Source organism: Dipteris shenzhenensis, chromosome 5 (assembly GCF_047967505.1).
Source record: "Dipteris shenzhenensis isolate YYH24624 ecotype China chromosome 5, Dip_SZ_1.0, whole genome shotgun sequence".
Taxonomy (NCBI): Eukaryota; Viridiplantae; Streptophyta; class Polypodiopsida; order Gleicheniales; family Dipteridaceae; genus Dipteris; species Dipteris shenzhenensis.
The window spans coordinates 34,433,230-34,450,973 of record NC_141600.1 but is presented as its reverse complement, the minus strand read 5'-3'; the positions used below and the strand labels follow the sequence as shown (position 1 = coordinate 34,450,973).

Sequence of the window (17,744 nt, the reverse complement as noted above, 5' to 3'; positions counted from 1 at the left end):
TCTGTGGCAACTTTTTCTGCTCATGAAATGGATGTTAACCTTTTATTCTGATTGTCGTTGTTCAACATCAAGTAAAGTAAATATTTATGTCTGTCTGCAACTTTACATGGAGTGCAAACCTAAAGCAACAAACGTTCTTGTTATTGCGTGTGTGCAACTGCATGAGCGGGAGAAACGTGTTGGATCAACCACGTCGCCTCGTGTATGGCACTTACTACCTCCCACTTGCACCGACGGATCAAGCAATCATTGCATCTCAATTGCACCGAACACATAGTTAGCCAGATTGTTCCTGATTTATAGCCGATGATTGAGGATATAACGAGCTACTCTTTGATAATCAAAGTACCGATGTTTATTGACTTTCTTTCCTGGAACAAATCCCCCTCAATGGGGGTGCCACGGGTCCCTACAGTTTATGGTGGGTGGTCCCTAACATTTTGTTTCGTCCTTAAAACAAGATATATGAACGTTGTTTTTTTTTTGCGACTATGAGTTTGCAAAGACACTATTCTTTTGATTATAGATACCTCTAGATCGGCACGTGGTTCATGAGGCTCCACATTCGGTACGAATTGCTTTGCTTCTTTAAACGGAAGAGTCGCAGAGTTCGTGGTTCATATGGACATCTTAGGATCATCGTATCCTTTAGAGGATACAGAGAACGTCGACCGATGCTTGCCTTTGGTTGAGGTAGAAATGGCAATTACATGTACACTTTCTTTGGACACTGACTCACCACTCCACGTGATGGTAAAGCACTCTCATGGAGTATCACTGGTTTCATTTGTAAACAAGTGTCTCGCCATTCAAATTTCTAAATTCTTTCATTTATCCTTTTCTACTTGCGTACAGGGTATACGTGCGTCGTTAACATCTACTAATTTCAGCACATCTAGGACGTCCTGCACGACATCTATTTCATTAGTGAACCTCTATGTGCACCTGCACTTATTTGACCATTGGATCTTTATGGACTTTTGGATATGCATGCACTTTCAATTTTCATGTTTTGTTCGACGGTTTCAACAATGAAATTTCTATCGTTGTCTTATTATACGTCCATATGGAGAGAGAGAGAGAGAGAGAGAGAGAGAGAGAGAGAGAGATACAATGGTATAAAAGTATTTTTCAAAGTCATTCCAAGTTTATTAATTGTGTTCTTATACATATACGATGGAGAGGGTTTCAGATGAGGGCTGCCAGTTAATAAATCTACTAGAAAAGGTTGATCTCTACATCCAACATCTTTCTACCACTAACATGTTGGCTGATCTCTTGACAAAGCCCTTACCCCAACCACGCTTCCAATGCTTACACTTCTCTCTGGGTGCTCAGTCTTGTTCTATCCAAGGTGTCACATAAACGAATCAAGTCTACCACCTTTTATCATTCTATGACAAACTGTGTCGTGCTTAAAGGGGGGTTTGTTGGATCAACCACGCCACCTCATGTATGGCACTTACTACCTCCCACTTGCACCAATCAAAGCAATCATTACATCTCACTTCCACCAAACACATAGTTAGCCAAATTGTTCCTCAATCATAGCCGATAATCATAGGATACTCTCATTGTATATAACGAGCTACTCTGATAATGAAAGTACCGATTTTCATTTGTGCTTTGTTCTTGAGTTCAAACTTTCAGTATTCATCAAAATGCCTCATTGGATAAATGGGAAGTTTGTCACATTGAGATTAAACTTGGAAACAACCACAATCTCCATGTTCGACGAATAAAAATATGCCAAAAATGAATCATGTTTCCTTGAATGAGCTCTCTCAAATTATCTAGACATGATAGGAGTAGCTCTTTCCATCACCTAGATTATCATGGACCTTTCGGATCTGTCAATATGGCGACTGTGAGTTTTCACATGAAACTCATCAATGTGAGGTTTTTGGTATGTTAGTAGATTTTTGAATTTATTGAACGTAACCTAAAGGTTCATGTGTTTTGTCGTGTACCTCAATTTAGTCACCAAGTGAAACTGCTAATGTTGTTAAACTGCTTGTGCTCTCACTTATAGGAGCTCTACCACAAAATACTAGAAATACAACTCTAAGTCTATTTGCACACACTTGTGATGTTAAGGGGTATATCTCTTCCTAACCATCACGATGTCTATGTACATTATGTGATTCAATATTCAATCAACATAATTGATTTATGAGCATCTCTTTGTGCACTCTAACTAGAATGTACGATGCTCAACCAATCTTTTCAGAGTGCTTGTAGGGGCTCATATGTGCCTTCCACTCTACAATGTGGTCAAGTGGAATCTCTAATGATGGAGGAAACGTTGACTAGTCTTTATTCCCTCAATACACATCATTTAAATCCAAGGGAGAAACACCACCCAGATATGCTTACTGATATCAAGGAATATTTGGAAAAAGAAAGATCTATTAAAGAGACATTGGATCACACCAATCTACAGTTTGTAAGAAAATACTCTATCTACTCAGATTCATCAATGCAAATCATGGAGATACTCCTCAAGCATTGCAACTACCATCGTCCACGAAAACCATGGGAATGCACTACAACTTGGTATGGAAACCAATCTAAGCTTGTGAACTAGATGGTCCCCCATGCAAAGTGATTGTTATTACAGTCTAATTCTGGCTCAATGCTAATCTGAGCCTGTGAATTACATAACAAAGCAACTATAGACGTGCCTAATAGACGTGCGAAATAGCAGGCTCATCTATAGGCGCAGCTGAAAATGCTCATGAACGATGAAAGAGAATACAATCATTACAACAAGCATGGATGGTATCATAATCCATACTCACCATTGTCAGCATCTTCTTCGCTTCATCTCTTGACGCGGGGATGGTATTTGGTGCAGGCAACATCTTTTGGAGCAACCTATCGCAATTCAAACATACATAGGCTTCGAATAATGATGATTCTCAAAACAGACAATATCCAAATAATGAGACAAATTAATGTGGGATCTAACCTCATTAAGGCAGAGACACTTGTATCCGACCACCCATAATTTGCTTGCAAATTCGAGATTGAGAGACAAGCTCATAGTTTTGACATCCTAGCACCCTCGTACAATTGTGTTGATTGCTACTCTCGCATATTGACCTCAGACTCGAACATCATGTGTACATGTGATGTAGTGCTCCTAAAAATAGAATCCATCATGTCCACCATACCCTTGTCATCTGGCACATCCAAGAGACTATACTCCTCCTCAAAGTATGAAGGTATACATGCACCCTCACCACCTCATCCTATCTCAAGGTTTCATGTAAATATAAGATCATCTCAAGGTTTTGTGTCATGCACGCATGCAATATTAATCACGAACTCAAATAGCATTAACTTATCGATCATCCATCAACACGTGCACCACCAATGGTGGGTACTAGTTCGGGCTCCTCCCTATACATCTGCAAGTGGTGCATGATAATATGGCATTGATTTCATACTTCTCGCTTGCAATGAGTGCAATGACAATACAACCTCTCCTTAAGCCCCTCTATGCTCTTGAGCGTCGGTGCATCATCTGACGAGCTTCCACTCATCCCTTCCATCTGCACACCTCCAAAATCACAACACAAAATGCAAGGAAATCCATTAAGATCCAAAAAATAGCCACCCATGAGATTCTTTCCTCTCTCCTTAGATTAAGTGTCATGAATCGTCCCTATATAGCGATGCTCTGTCCAGTTCCATCGTTATATAACAATGCCTAGGGCTAAAACCTGAAACCCCGTGCGATGCTATCTTTCACAACTCTATTGCAAGAAAAGCCAAAATCTCTCCTCCAATCTTATATTCGATGACCTCGCTTTCCTTCAACCTCTTCCCCACACTCCTCACCCCTACCCAGTCCCTCTCCCAACACTTGTGCTCCCTCTTCGCCCTTCTCCTTCTCTACTCATGTGAAAGGAAGTTTTTTAAGAAGGTGTGTCTCTTTAAGACATGTAGGTTCATTTTTTCTGAGATTTTGTTTTGTGAGTGTTGAAGCATGTTTCTCCTTGCATTGCTAAGCCTATGTGCTAATTTTCATGCTTGATTTTCAAAGGTTAAGGACAAAAAACGAGATTTGGTAAAAGAAGGAAAACTCACCTCTTCTCTTTTTGGTATTTCTCTTCCTCCTCTTTTCCTTCCTTTCGTGCTTTCTCCTTGTTTTTAGGCTTATGCTTATCCCCTCAATCCTATGCCTTTGGAAAGTTGCTTCTGCAAACTCCTTCCTCTAACCAGTTATCTGAATAATGGTATGTTTCCTCTCTTTTGTAGGGCCAACCCACGAAACACCGAGTGGGACTTTTCTAGGTAAGAAAGTGCTTCCTCTCTTTTTCTATTTTTATTTCCGTCATTTGCATTGGCTTGTAACTAGTGCCTTAAGTGCTAGCTGCAGTGATGGGTGTAGGAACCCTGTCTTTCCCTCTCTTCTCTTATTCCCTCTTCTTCCCCTCTTTCACTCTTTTGCTCCCTCTTTCTCCCCCAGCCTATTACTTCCTCTTCTTCCTCCCCTCTCTTTTCCTCTCTTTTGCATATGCTTATGCATGAGCTCATGCTCATATGCTTATGCTTATGCATGAGCATATGCATCGCATGTGACATTGTACTTAGCTTTGGAAAAATAGATGATTTTTATTTTTTGCATGAAGTATATAAGTTGTAACTTGTCTTGATTCTAGACTCTTTGGAAAGACTTGTCACTTAGGACCGGGTAAAGAGTTTGTTAGTTGCATGGCTTGGAATTTTATTTTAGCTACATAACTCAAGATTTCATTCTAGATGCATGTAATATAGTAGATAGACACTATCAAATTATAGAAAAATGGAATAGTAAACATTAGTGCATGAAATGATTTACTTTTGGAATAGTTTATGTTTGTGGGTTGGAGGTTTGCTTAAGCCGACTTGTAACAACTTGTTCGTTGATGAATAATATTATACCACATTTAGGCCGACCTGGAACATCTCGTATGTGGTCAGAATTCATACTACATATTACTAAAACTCTACAAACTACTATCTAAAAATGATGAGGAAATATTTGACTTTGAGCCACTTGCAGGCTCACTTATGCCAGCCCTTTGCATCTCGCTCGAAGTCTAGCCAGTTGTGGAGCTCGCAATTGCCAACTCGTAGGCAACTCGCAAAATTATGTCATGTATGTGTGGAGAGATAGTGGTATACATAGGTTTACTATCCTTATGTTCTATAGATTATTAGGTGAAACAAATTAGATTATTAGAGTAATCATGCTTCGGCACAAGAATGCAAAAGCACTTCTTGGGTGATAGTGATAAACAGATTGTAAAATGCAAGGGTCTAGGAGTTGAGAGAGTTATAGCCACTCTAGGCAAACAAATGCCTAAAAGTATGGACAACCAGGTAGATGATATAGTCACACATCACCAATCCCAGCCCAAAGGACATATTCTTGATGATATACTCACACCTCCAGCTAGTCAGTCTGTAGACGTGCCACCTCAAAGTAGTGGTGTGGCCTCGTTCACACATATGGCAAGATGCTCTATGAAGTATATGGATATTGGACAATGTAGTGACATTTCACATTCGCAATGGCATGAGCATCCACAACAAAGATCTTTGGAAGAGTCATCTAGACAACAACATATAGAGAAAGTGCAACAAGATGTTTTTGAGGCAATTTGTTGCATCGGTTACCCACTAAGCATGGTTCAAAATCTGCATTGGAAAAGAGCCATGGCATCTGTAGCAAAGGCGGGTTTAGCCCTTACATTGCCCAGTTACATTGATGTCCACAACAACTACTTGGATGCATACTATGAGAGGATGAAACTAGAGATGGAGCAAGTAGTATACCATGGTATTGAGAGAACACGATGTACCATTGTTAGTAATGGATGGAAAAATGTCACCAAGAGGCCTATGATCAATATCATGGTCATGACATTTAAGGGAGAGTTTTTTTTTCAATCCATTGACACAAGTGGTAATGCCAAGATAGATGAATACACTATTGAACAATTGGAGGCTATAGTCTTGGATGTTGGAGAGCATAATGTTGTTCAGATAATCACCGACAATGCGAAGAACTGTAGGAAAACTAGAAAAACTATAAATAAAAAATTCCAACCATTCGAGCATCGCCATGCTCTTGCCATTGCCTTGACCTTGTGCTTGAGGATTGGTATAAATCAGCGAAGGATACTGTGGTTCAAGCCACTGTAGATGAGATGAAGATTGGTATTATACTTCCTCAACCACGAGAGATTATTGGGCATATTCAGAAACCACCAACCTGCAGAACATCCACTAGAGTTTTTGAAACCTGGTGAAACATGTTTCAGAACAAACTCTATAATGGTTGACCATTTGCTCAAGCTATAGGGAGTTGTAACGGAGACATTATTCATTGTAGAAGCTAGCAAGTGGATAGCTGAGTCAACCTCACAAAACGCTCGTACTGAATTCACAGAGATGGAGCAAATGGCTCACAATGCTAGCTTTTGGAAGAGAATAGCTGATGTGGCTGATGCAATGAGGCCGGTATGGTTTGCCATTAGGAAATTAGATGTGAAAGGTCCAAGTTTGGGCACTGCTTACATGGCTTGGTGGACTGTTGAGCAAGACCTGTTAAAGGAAAATAGAAAATCCACAAGTGACAACATTGGCTATAGCACCAGTTGTTGTGCCACTTTGAAAAAGATGTTTAAAAAGCGATCGAATCATGCTCACAATTACCTTCACTATGCTATTCAAATTTAAAATCCTCAATGGTGGGAGTATCGTCTGAAAACATCAAAACACATAATGCAGCCTTGGCATAATCTCTTGGGATGATTTTTTGAAGATGGATCTGAATATGCTGCTACTATTGTCAAGGAATTATCCACTTTTCAAAATAGGGAAGGGCTGTTTGTATATACAAGAATACGAGACCTGGCAAAGAAGATGCCTGCATGGAGATGGTGGGAGGAGCGTGGAGCCTCAACACCTCATTTGCAAACGTTGGCATTGAAAGTGCTATCCTATCCTTGTAGCAATTCGTCGAGTGAACGAAATTGGAGTAATTACAAGTTTGTTCATTTAGTCACAAGAAATCGCTTGAAGATAGAAAGAGCAGAGAAATCGGTATATGTTTATGCAAAATGGTAAAGTTTTGGATGATGTTAAGGGAGAGAGTAATGATGGAGATTTAGCCAAGTGGGTACATTGTGATCTCCCAGGTCCGTTGCATGATCCCCCCATTGTTGGACAATTGCAAGTCGTAGTCAAAGCAAGATCTAGCAATGCGGGGGATGAGGATGAGGAAACTTTGTGATGACTCATGAGCAATCATTCCCGAGCTTGAAATACTATATACACTACTAATCGTGCTTACATTCTTACTTATTGAATATGGTGCTATTTAAACTTTTGTTGATTGACGTCATACCAATTGGAAATTATGCTAAAGCATTTAGATGGTATTACAATCATGCTTACATTTTGATGAAAATATTGTGCTATTTAAAATTTTGTTGATTGACGTCATACCAATTTTGTTGATTGACATCATACCAATTGGAAGTAATGCTAAAGCATCTAGATGGTATTACAATTGTTTTATTTCCATGTTCAAACTTGGAAAGTATTATCCAATTGCTTGAAACCTTTATGCACTTGTGTAAGTGATGCTAGCTACTGCATCAGTGTGTGCAAAATATCAAAATCCGTCAATAGAGCATGGTGTTGCGGATGATCATAGTGCAGATAGATGCTTACTCAGGAGAGAGAAGCACGTGGGAAAAGGCGGTTTGTCATCCCATGCATCTTTTAACAGGTAGATTACCACGTTTATAATCATCCAACCACGTCAGGAGGGGGCAAGACAGCTGGATGATTTCTATCTCTCGAGGTCTAGCAAGCTTGCATGGAGTACTCACATGTTGGAAGTTAGGATGAAAATGCATTTTAAAGGGTTCAAAAGTTTTTTATGATGATGAAAGCGATTGAATTAACTACACTCCTTAATTTGACAGCACTCAATGGCTCGAGAGAGGAATGGAGGCTCAACAGCAGCATGCAACTACGTTCCAATGATAGGAGGGAGGAAATCCCATGAGAGTGACATGTGGCACTTCACTTCCCAAAGTAAGGACTAGAACAGTGAGCAGTCTTGTGCGATTGCCACATGGCACAACCTGCCACCACCCGCCCATGCCACCTACCAAAAATTTATTACACGACTGGTGCACTACAAGGAATGGAACCCACAACCTCATGTACATCATTCAAGAGCCTTGATCATTAGGCCACCAAGCCAATGGTGACACTTCTCCCTACCACGTGATATATAAAATAGCCCTACTTCTTCATTTGGTGGATCCTTGAGCATAAATGCGAGGCAAAACCATGTACATTTTGTGGGAATTATTGTAGCCACATCTATCATGGCTACAATTCCACCATGCTACTGCTCACCCACCATTGCACTTTAGCATGCATGATCACTACGAGTGCAGTAAAAGTTACTAGTCATGCCACCGCTCGCCCACCACCACACTTTAGCATGCATGATCACTACGAGTGCAATAAAAATTACCAGTCATCGGGCTCGCATGCTCAGTAGAGAACTAGAGTGCATGGTAATGAGTGATTAGACATGGTAATGAGAATTATTGCCTGGTGGTGGTGGCTCTCATCAGCCATGTCTGTCATGGCTAAGTTAATTACCAGCCACTAGAGTGGCACCACATGGCGTCTTCTTCATGATTACTAGCCTGTTTGGGGGATTCCACCACGGTGGCCTGCAATTAAAATGGATGTAACCCTCCATCCACCGCAGTGGCTCAATCTTTATAATATATATAAGAGGTGTAGCATTTGGCATTTTACTACATTGCTCTGATGTGCCCATGCTCTGCTAGTTTGCTCCACACCCCTCCTCTATCATCTATCTCTTTTTCGCCCCTGCTCTACTTTGCTCCACATCCCCTCCTCCAACTCTCTGTCTAGAGTTGTGGTGCCATGAGCACATGTAGAGCAAAGGTATGAGCAAAGGGCAAGCTGCCACATGGCATGGAGGAGATATCCCACATGTGAGCAAGCAAATGGATGTAAGTACCCTCACCTATAAAAGGGAGGTTCATTTGAAGTAATATCAATCAAGCACTTTGCACTATCTCAAGATTCTCTTTATGAGTCCAAGCTAATCTATCTTGGAACCTAATTGACTTGAGATACATGTCATGAACACTCTCTTCATCATGTTTACACTTAGGTTGCATCCTCCTTAGATTAGTGTTGTATTAGGATGTTGTCTCAGTGACTATGAGAGTACGATCCTCACTTTCTCATGGTATCAGAGCTCAGGTCTAGTCTCCTCGAATAGTGGTAGGCTTGCCTTAGGAACACATGCTTTCTTTTAGATTAGTTTTTGGTTCTTCAAAGTCTTGAGAGATTTCTGTTGAAAGATTTGTCTTCTCATTAAAAAGAGATTTAGGTCCATTCTCTTTTGAGTGAAATTTTTGGTGAGAGAGTGGAGCTAGTTTTTTGCTATAGGCCATGATTCAATAGATATGCAGCTTCTTCTTATGGGATTTCAAAGTTGGCATAAGAGTGCAAAGCGTAGTCTAAGGATCTCATTGCTCATAGAGCATGAGAAGTATCTTCTGCGGATGGCTACCAAGGCTCAAGGAGTTGTCTTTGAATGGTCTCTTGGAAATTGAGTATGAACTTATGGCAAGTTGTAAAACCGTGTGAGCCCTTGGCGAGCTACAAGCACTTCACATTTTGTGGTAATTTCTAAATGAGACAACCCAGAGAGTATCAAAGAATAGCCCCTGCTAAGCACAATTTGGCATTCTGCATGTGAATCCCTGTGCCACATCATCAAAGGCCCCTCTTCTTCACAAAAGCTTCAACAAGCCATAACTTGCAATCCAGGAAGAATTTGCACACGCTCCAAAAAGGAAAAGTGATCGTCTTTTTGAGCTCTACACACCTGTCAAGTCAAAATCATTGTATGCAATCAGACACTGCCAATATTGAAAAAAATCACAACTAGAACTGATTGAACTATGCGAAGGCGGACATGCAATATTCCAACTTCTTCTTCAACTTCTCAAGGCACATTTTGCTTGGTTGTACAATGGAGTACATTTTCTTTGGTACACAAATATAACTCCAAGAACCAGCGTGATGGCTTTCATAGATCTCCTCCCGTAATACGTAAAAATAGGTAACGGAGCTATAACTCCAAGAACCAGTGCGGTGGTCTCTCCAAGACAACCTTGAATTCTGGGTGATGATAGGTGGTCACGCCAGATACTGCGCTGAGGCGATGCTCAGAATGATAAATTGCATCTAATTATTATGCCAAAAACTAGTGCGGTGGTCTCTCTAAGCCAACCTATGATTTGCATGGGTTGCAGCAAAGAACCAGAAAAAGGTTGCATGATGACAGGTGGTCAGGCTAGAGACTGCACTGCGGCGGTGTTTAGAATGATAGATTGCATATAATTATTATGGCAAGAACCAACGCGGTGGTCTCTCCAAGCCAACCTTCAATTTTAATGATCTGCATGGGTGCATTCCTGGTGATAAGTGGAAAAGCTATAGCAAAAGGCTATGCGATAATAAGTGATCAGGTGGCATAGGCTAGAGACTGTGCTGCATGAAGCGGTGCAAAGATGCCATGTGTCGAGCTATGCGGTGATCTGAACAAATAGATTACTTCTCATTATTATGCCAGTGCACCTTCATGACATCAGGAAACTTTTGGGTGAGAGCGTACGTCCGCATAAAATTCAAATATTCACCCAGAAGCACATCGTGTCATGGCCCCAAAATGGCCTCAAAAATGGTTTTACGATTGGCTACACCCAAGCTAATGTTGACCCCGTAAGATGATAAGAGGTAGTTGGCCATGCACTTGGAAAGGAAATAAAATTTATTTGCCTTTGTTCTTCTTCTATAACACCACCAAAATGCAATTTCATTGACTTTGTTCTTATGAGATAGGCAACATGTGCATGGAAGAAGATAGCTTCTATGAGGTAGGGGAATTGAGATACATGAAGAGATGAAAATGAAAGTTTGAGAGAAAGAAGGCAAGTTTTACGTGCTTGAGATAAAAAATCAAGCTGGGAAGCTCATAGGTGACTCTCTAAGAGAGGTGATCAGGGAAAAACCTTGCAAAAAAGAGAGGTGATCAGGGAAAAACTTGCAAAAAAACACATTTTCAATGTGGCCTTACAAGTCGCTTTTCGCCCAAAAAGTATCCTAGACCATATAATTCGATGATATCATCAAGCCATGTCATAAAGTTAACCCTAAATTTGATGAGAACATTGAGTTGTAGCATTTTTACCAACCAGCACATCGCGTCGTGGCCCCAAAACTACTTGTAAAATAGTTTCGCGATTGGATACACTTGATCATGCACATTGACCTTGTTTTTAATCTCTAAATTGTCAAGAGTATGTAGTGCATTCATTTTTTGCCCTTGTCCACTGATGTGAGAAATTAGAATAGTGTAGTGCATTCGAATTTTGCATATAATTAAATATGAAAACAAACTCGAAAGCCTACATCCTAAATCAAACCTACCTATGGAAGCTCACGCGATGGACTGGAGTCACTGGACGAATAGGGCTGGGCTGTGAATTAGAATTTGAGCAGAAAACCAAGAACTTGTTTAGGACTTCGAATTCAATGCTCACAAATCCCGGTGGGTCTGGCTGCTGCTCAGCTCCTTGATGGACGGTCTGACGACATATGTAGCTCCTTTTTTGGAGATGGCAATTATCGGTGGTTTGAAATATACAAAAAATGATGCAATCAAAATTTTTAATTTAAGGTTTGTTCCAATCCCTAGGAAGCAAGAGAATGCCTCAACCTCTACTCAAGGAGAGCAATACCAAGAAGCCGATGGTATCATATTGCAGCATAGTGTGCCTTCTCAACATGATGATAATAATACAGAAAGCATAGATGATAGTATATTGTTGGGTAGAACATTTGTGCAGGCTATAATTGATGCATTAAATAGAAGAGTTAAATATTTGGATATTTTTAATGCTGTTAAGTTCTTTGAGCCTAGAAGTTATCCAGAGGATGTGGATGATAGAGATCAAAGACTCAAGAATGGCTTGGAAAGCTACTTGATAAATTATGCAGCGATTGCCACCTGGTTGCAAAGAAAGAGTTGTGTCTTACTGAGTGGGGAATTTGTGGAGCAGCTATATGCAGCAAGAGCTGATAAATGGATGCCAAAGGCATGGGAATTTTGTGTGTCTAGTGGGGATGAATGGTTTCTGTAGCTTCCAAAGTTGACGCGACTATGGCAAGCAATTCTGGTTATTCTAGCAAGTATAGCAAAGTGTAAAGGAGGCTTTCGAGGCAAAATAAAATCAAGACTATAGATAGAAGTAATCTGTTTTGGAAACACTAGATGCTCATATGATGCTTGTTTCAAACCAAGTTGATCCTTCCTTGGTATCTTGGTCTAGAGTTTTGGATGTATGGGAAAATGGGCAAGGAAAGAGTAGAAAAATAAAGATGTGAACAATTTTACTTCTATATTATTCGTTTAGTGCTTTTTCTTATATATATCACTTCTATATTATTTGCTAGTGCTTTTTTTAAACATATCTTCAATGAAAGATTTATTTATGTGGATTTTTCATGAAATAATTTTTATTATCAAATGAAAATTTGAAATTCCATTTTGTTTTTCATGAGAAAAATTGGTGTATCAATTTATCTTTCAACTTACAAGTAGCTGAATTTTTGTCCTTGCTTATGCCGTTGGTGCAGGTTGGTTTGAGTATTCAGAGGATCATCATGGCAGAGAGATTGCGACGGTACTTACAAAAGTATTTACCTACAGTGTCGTGGAATCGCTGTAGTCTTCGAGTATTAGCAAGCTGCCCCACTTACATCAAAATGCCGCAAGCATCCAACTCTGAGGAGGAGCTGGTCGAAAGTCACACTCATATGTGGGAAGATCACTGCAATGAAGAAAGAATGAAGAGATTGAATCTCTTGGTGCAGTACTATTGCCTCCATCGAGCACACACCAAAGTAGTGAAGGATTCCAACAAACTCCTGCCATGAATGCGTCTCAAGATGAGAGGTTCGTGGAACTCAGCTTGAAAGGCAAACACGTATTGTTCATTTTAGGATTTGTTCCGCAATACGAGAAATTGCATTTCCTACAACAGAAGACCAGGATCGAGAGATGATCATCATCGGCCTACAAGCTATTAGCAACGTGGGCGCAACATCGGGCCATCAGTCCAGTGGAAGCCATCGCCACATTTCTGAGCATTATGATGATCATCCTTGCGACCCTCCAATGGCTCGGATGCGTGCCTGCTGCTAGATTCTACCCAGTTGATAGATTGGCTGTCCTCCCAAGGACTCGACATTTCTGAGCCTTTAGATCGTTAAAGTTATGGTGGTGCTTTGTAGGGTTCATACTACTGTCGTTGCCCTCATTGTACTATGTTATACACTACATGATGAGCGGAAAGCAGCTGTGTCTCCTATGCGTAGTTGCAGCTCTACTTTTCCAACTTGCTCTAATAGTGTTACTTACATTTGGAGGTCTACTATCCCTAGTACTCGATGATGCTGATATCGACGTTTTGAAGCAGCATGGTGGTTGCCAAGAGAGCAACAATCATGCGATGGTACATATTTGTTTTTTTTCAAAAAGCTACGATTATATTAAATTCAAAGAAAAGAAAAAGATTATAGCGCTGTCCGAAAGCAGAGTCAACAATCATGCGATGGCACATGTTTGATGAAGCATCCCCAGCCTTGTTCCAATGGGTCATACCCCATGTGTGATCCCCTCCCACCCCCTCTTAACATCGTTACCTTATCTCACCATCTATTTATGTCTACACCCATCATGATCCTTAGACTAACTGGTGTTCATTGTTGAATGTGGATCCTGATCTTTTCTAGAGGTTGGTCCAATCTCTAAGTTCTTGTACCACCATGAGTCTACAAAGTGCCATGTATCCACCTCTAAACCGGACTTGTAATAGCCCAAATGTGATACCAGATTGGTCCATGTAGCCGATGTGAGCTTGCGAACCGACATGGTGGACTGCCGGTAAAGGAATGGAGGAATGGAGCCCTGCATGGTGCCAATTGTAGAGTTCTGAACATATAACGATGATGCCTATGAGTACTCACCGGCTTGGGCATACATACCTTTTGATAGATGGTAGTTGGTCACAGCCTCATGATGATCATGCTTGGCACCCATCATTAAGTACAACATTGCAATTCCCTATCATGAGCATAGTTGGCATTCAATGTGGAGTGCATGGAACATGGACTAGGAAATTGCTCACTAGAGAAATAAGAGCATTGAAGGTGTGCATTTGAGTGCTGACCGTAATGGTGATCTCGGCTTCTTCCAAAGCCTACTTGCTCAATGAAGATATGTTACACGTAAGACTTGAACATAATGTGTTACGTCAAGTAAGAGAGAGAACAAGGCAACTCATGTCATTCGAGCACTTGGCAATGTGAACTCATTGCATGTGTTGCTAGAGGGCAACAACTATAGGCTCCACTTTGGTTGTTTACTTTCTCGACTGTCTGGATATGAGATGCAAGTACCTAATCAAACATGTGTTAAAGTGCATTCTCCATTAGACCTGGAACTTAGAAGGCATGGAGGTTGCATCTTTGAATAGATGATAGGTACCTTCCCAATATCTATCTGCAGGTATACCAAGTTGCTCCTCTCCCATGGCCTTATCGTATCTGTCGTGTCTTCCACTCTCAAGGCATCCACTGCCTCCCTTACCACCATCACCTTATCGCATGCGTCGCACCTTCCCCCCCTGCCTCCCTTATTGTCTCCTCTTTGGCAACCTCCAAGAACTTTCTGCCTTGCTCCGGGTGGAAACTTTGGGTTTTGCTTCCAGTGGACCCATTTCTTTGAGTGGACCCAAGTTTGAAACTTTGAGCTTTCATAGCCTCCATATATTATATAGCTACAGCTCATTATGCATCTTCTTCCTTCCTCCTATCATGCATTGCTTCCTTCCACTCCGTATACTTTCTCTAGGCGTCTTTTGCTGCAGCAGCAGTAGTAGCTCATTATCCTTCTTCTTCCTACATAACTGCTCCACCAAGTACAGCCCCATGGCTGCACCTCCTGTAGCTCTCTTGCTCGCCTTGCTCCTCGCTGGCCCCCTCATCACATTCGCTGCTGATCTCGCCCCATCCAGGACTTCTGCGTTGCTAATGTTTCTGTAGCACAGCCTCACATCAGTGGCTTCCCTTGCAATGACCGTGCCCAAGCGACTATAGATGATTTCCTTTTCCGTGGCTTGGCCCAATGCGGTAATACTTCTAGTAGTGCTACGAACGTCAAACCTACGTTCGCCTTTATGGAACAGTTCTTGGGGCTCAACACTTTGGGGATCGGCATGGCCCATTTGGACTTCGACTTGGGTGGCCTGATCGTTCCGCACACACATCCTCGTGGCTCTAAGATCATATTTATCATAAAGGGATCCCTATATGCTGGCTTCGTGGACACTAAAGACAAGTTGTTCGCCAAGCTCATCCATGCCAGTGATGTGATGATTTTCCCCAGAGGCCTCATCCATTTCTAGCTCAACATTGGGAAGCAGCCTGCCACTGCCGTTGTTGCTCTCAATAGCCAGGATGTGGGATTCCAGATCATTGCGACATCCATGTTTGGGTCTAACATCAAGGACGAGGTTCTCTAGATGACCCTCTTCTTGACTTAAACCCAAGTGGAGCAATTAAAGGATGTCTGCTCTGGCTAGACACAAGAGCTATATGAAATTCAAAGCCCACTAGAGCCTGGGTGAAACCTGTCTTCTCAGTGTACGTTCACGTCGATCCTCCTCTATATGCTGTTGTGATACTTGACAATAAAACAGGCTTGCTGTTACATGTAGGGGCCTATAATTCTTTACGTTCGATGAACTATTTGTCATTTTGTGGCAACTTTTTCTGCTCATGAAATGGATGTTAACCTTTAACTCTAAATGTCATTGTTCAACATCAAGTAAAGTAAATATTTATGTCTGTCTACAACTTTACATGGAGTGCAAACCTAAAGCAACAAACGTTCTTGTTATTGCGTCTGTGCAACTGCATGAGCGGGAGAAACCTGTGTGCAACTGGGGAGAAACGTGTTGGATCAACCACATCACCTCGTGTAGGGCACTTACTACCTCCCACTTGCACCGACTGATCAAGCAATCATTGCATCTCAATTGCACCAAACACATAGTTAGCCAAATTGTTCCTTAATCATAGCTGATGATTGAGCACTCTCTTATAATCAAAGTACCGATGTTTATTGACTTTCTTTCTTGTAACAAATCCCCCTCAATGGGGGTGCCACGGGTCCGTATAGTTGCTAGTTGACATTCTTAAGTTGAACAGCTTTTACGGGTGGGTGGTCCCTAACATTTTGTTCCATCCTTAATACAAGATATATGAACGTTGTTTTTTTGTTGTGACTATGAGTGTGCAAAGACACTATTCTTTTGATTATAGATACCTCCAAATCGGCACGTGGTTCATGAGGCTCTGCATTCGGTACGAATTGGTTTGCTTCTTTAAACGGAAGAGTCACAGAGTTCATGGTTCATATGGACATCTTAGGATCATTGTATCCTTTAGAGGATACAGAGTGCATCGACCGATGCTTGCCTTTGGTTGAGGTAGAAACGGCAATTACATGTACACTTTCTTTGGACACTGATCCACCACTCCACGTGATGGTAAAGCACTCTCATGGAGCATCACTGGTTTCATTTGTAAACAAGTGTCTTGCCATTCAAATTTCTAAATTCTTTCATTTATCCTTTTCTACTTTTGTACGTGTCACTAGCATGCAGGGATACGTGTGTCGTTAACATCTACTAATTCCAGCACATCTAGGACGTCCTGCATGATGTCTATTTCATTAGTGAACCTCTATGTGCACCTGCACTGATTTGACTATTGGATCTTTATGGACTTTCGGATATGCATGCACTTTCAATTTTCATGTTTTGTTTGATGGTTTCAACAATGAAATTTCTATCATTGTCTTATTATACGTCCATATGGAGAGAGAGAGAGAGAGAGAGAGAGAGAGAGAGAGAGGGAAGAGGTTTGGTAGGGGTGTCGCTTGTTGAGGTTGGCATTTCTTGCTATCTTGTATACATGTTGGATGCGATTGCACCCGTATCATTGAGCTTGTAGATAAGTTCGTATGCAAGTCTGATATTTTTGCATATAGGAGACGGTTGTGATGTTTGGCGAGGGTCTCATTGCTGAGGCTGCAGACTCTTTTGCCAATTCATCTTGAGTTTTGGCATAGCTTCTTATCCTACTTGTGAATTCATTGCATGCTTTGAGAGTATGGAATGAAAGTGTGTGATACTATTATTGATGCAATCTATTATGTGCCTATGCAAAATTGTGTGAGTGCACGTGATGTGTCTAACGATATGCTTAACAAAAGCATATACATATCGTAGATATACAACATTGTTTGTTACAAAATTACCCTTTCGAAAAGGGTGATACAAAATCGCTCAAACGAGCCGATATACAAAATGGTATACATGGTGAAGTATATGCAAACTACTACTACTACTACTACTACTCATTTGAATCGTCATCATCGTCCTCCTCGTCCTCATCTTGTTGGCCTAATCCTTGGTCCTCGTGAGCTGCGCTTGCTCCCTGACCCTCGTCAAGTGCGCCTGATCCCTGGCCCTCGTGATCAC

General features: G+C 41.2%; 1 pseudogene; it reads left to right on the top strand.

The window, feature by feature from the left end:
- The first annotated feature begins 15,197 nt into the window (after window positions 1–15,197).
- Window positions 15,198–15,719, top strand: LOC147901929 (germin-like protein subfamily 2 member 3; annotated as a pseudogene).
- The last annotated feature ends 2,025 nt before the right edge of the window (window positions 15,720–17,744 follow it).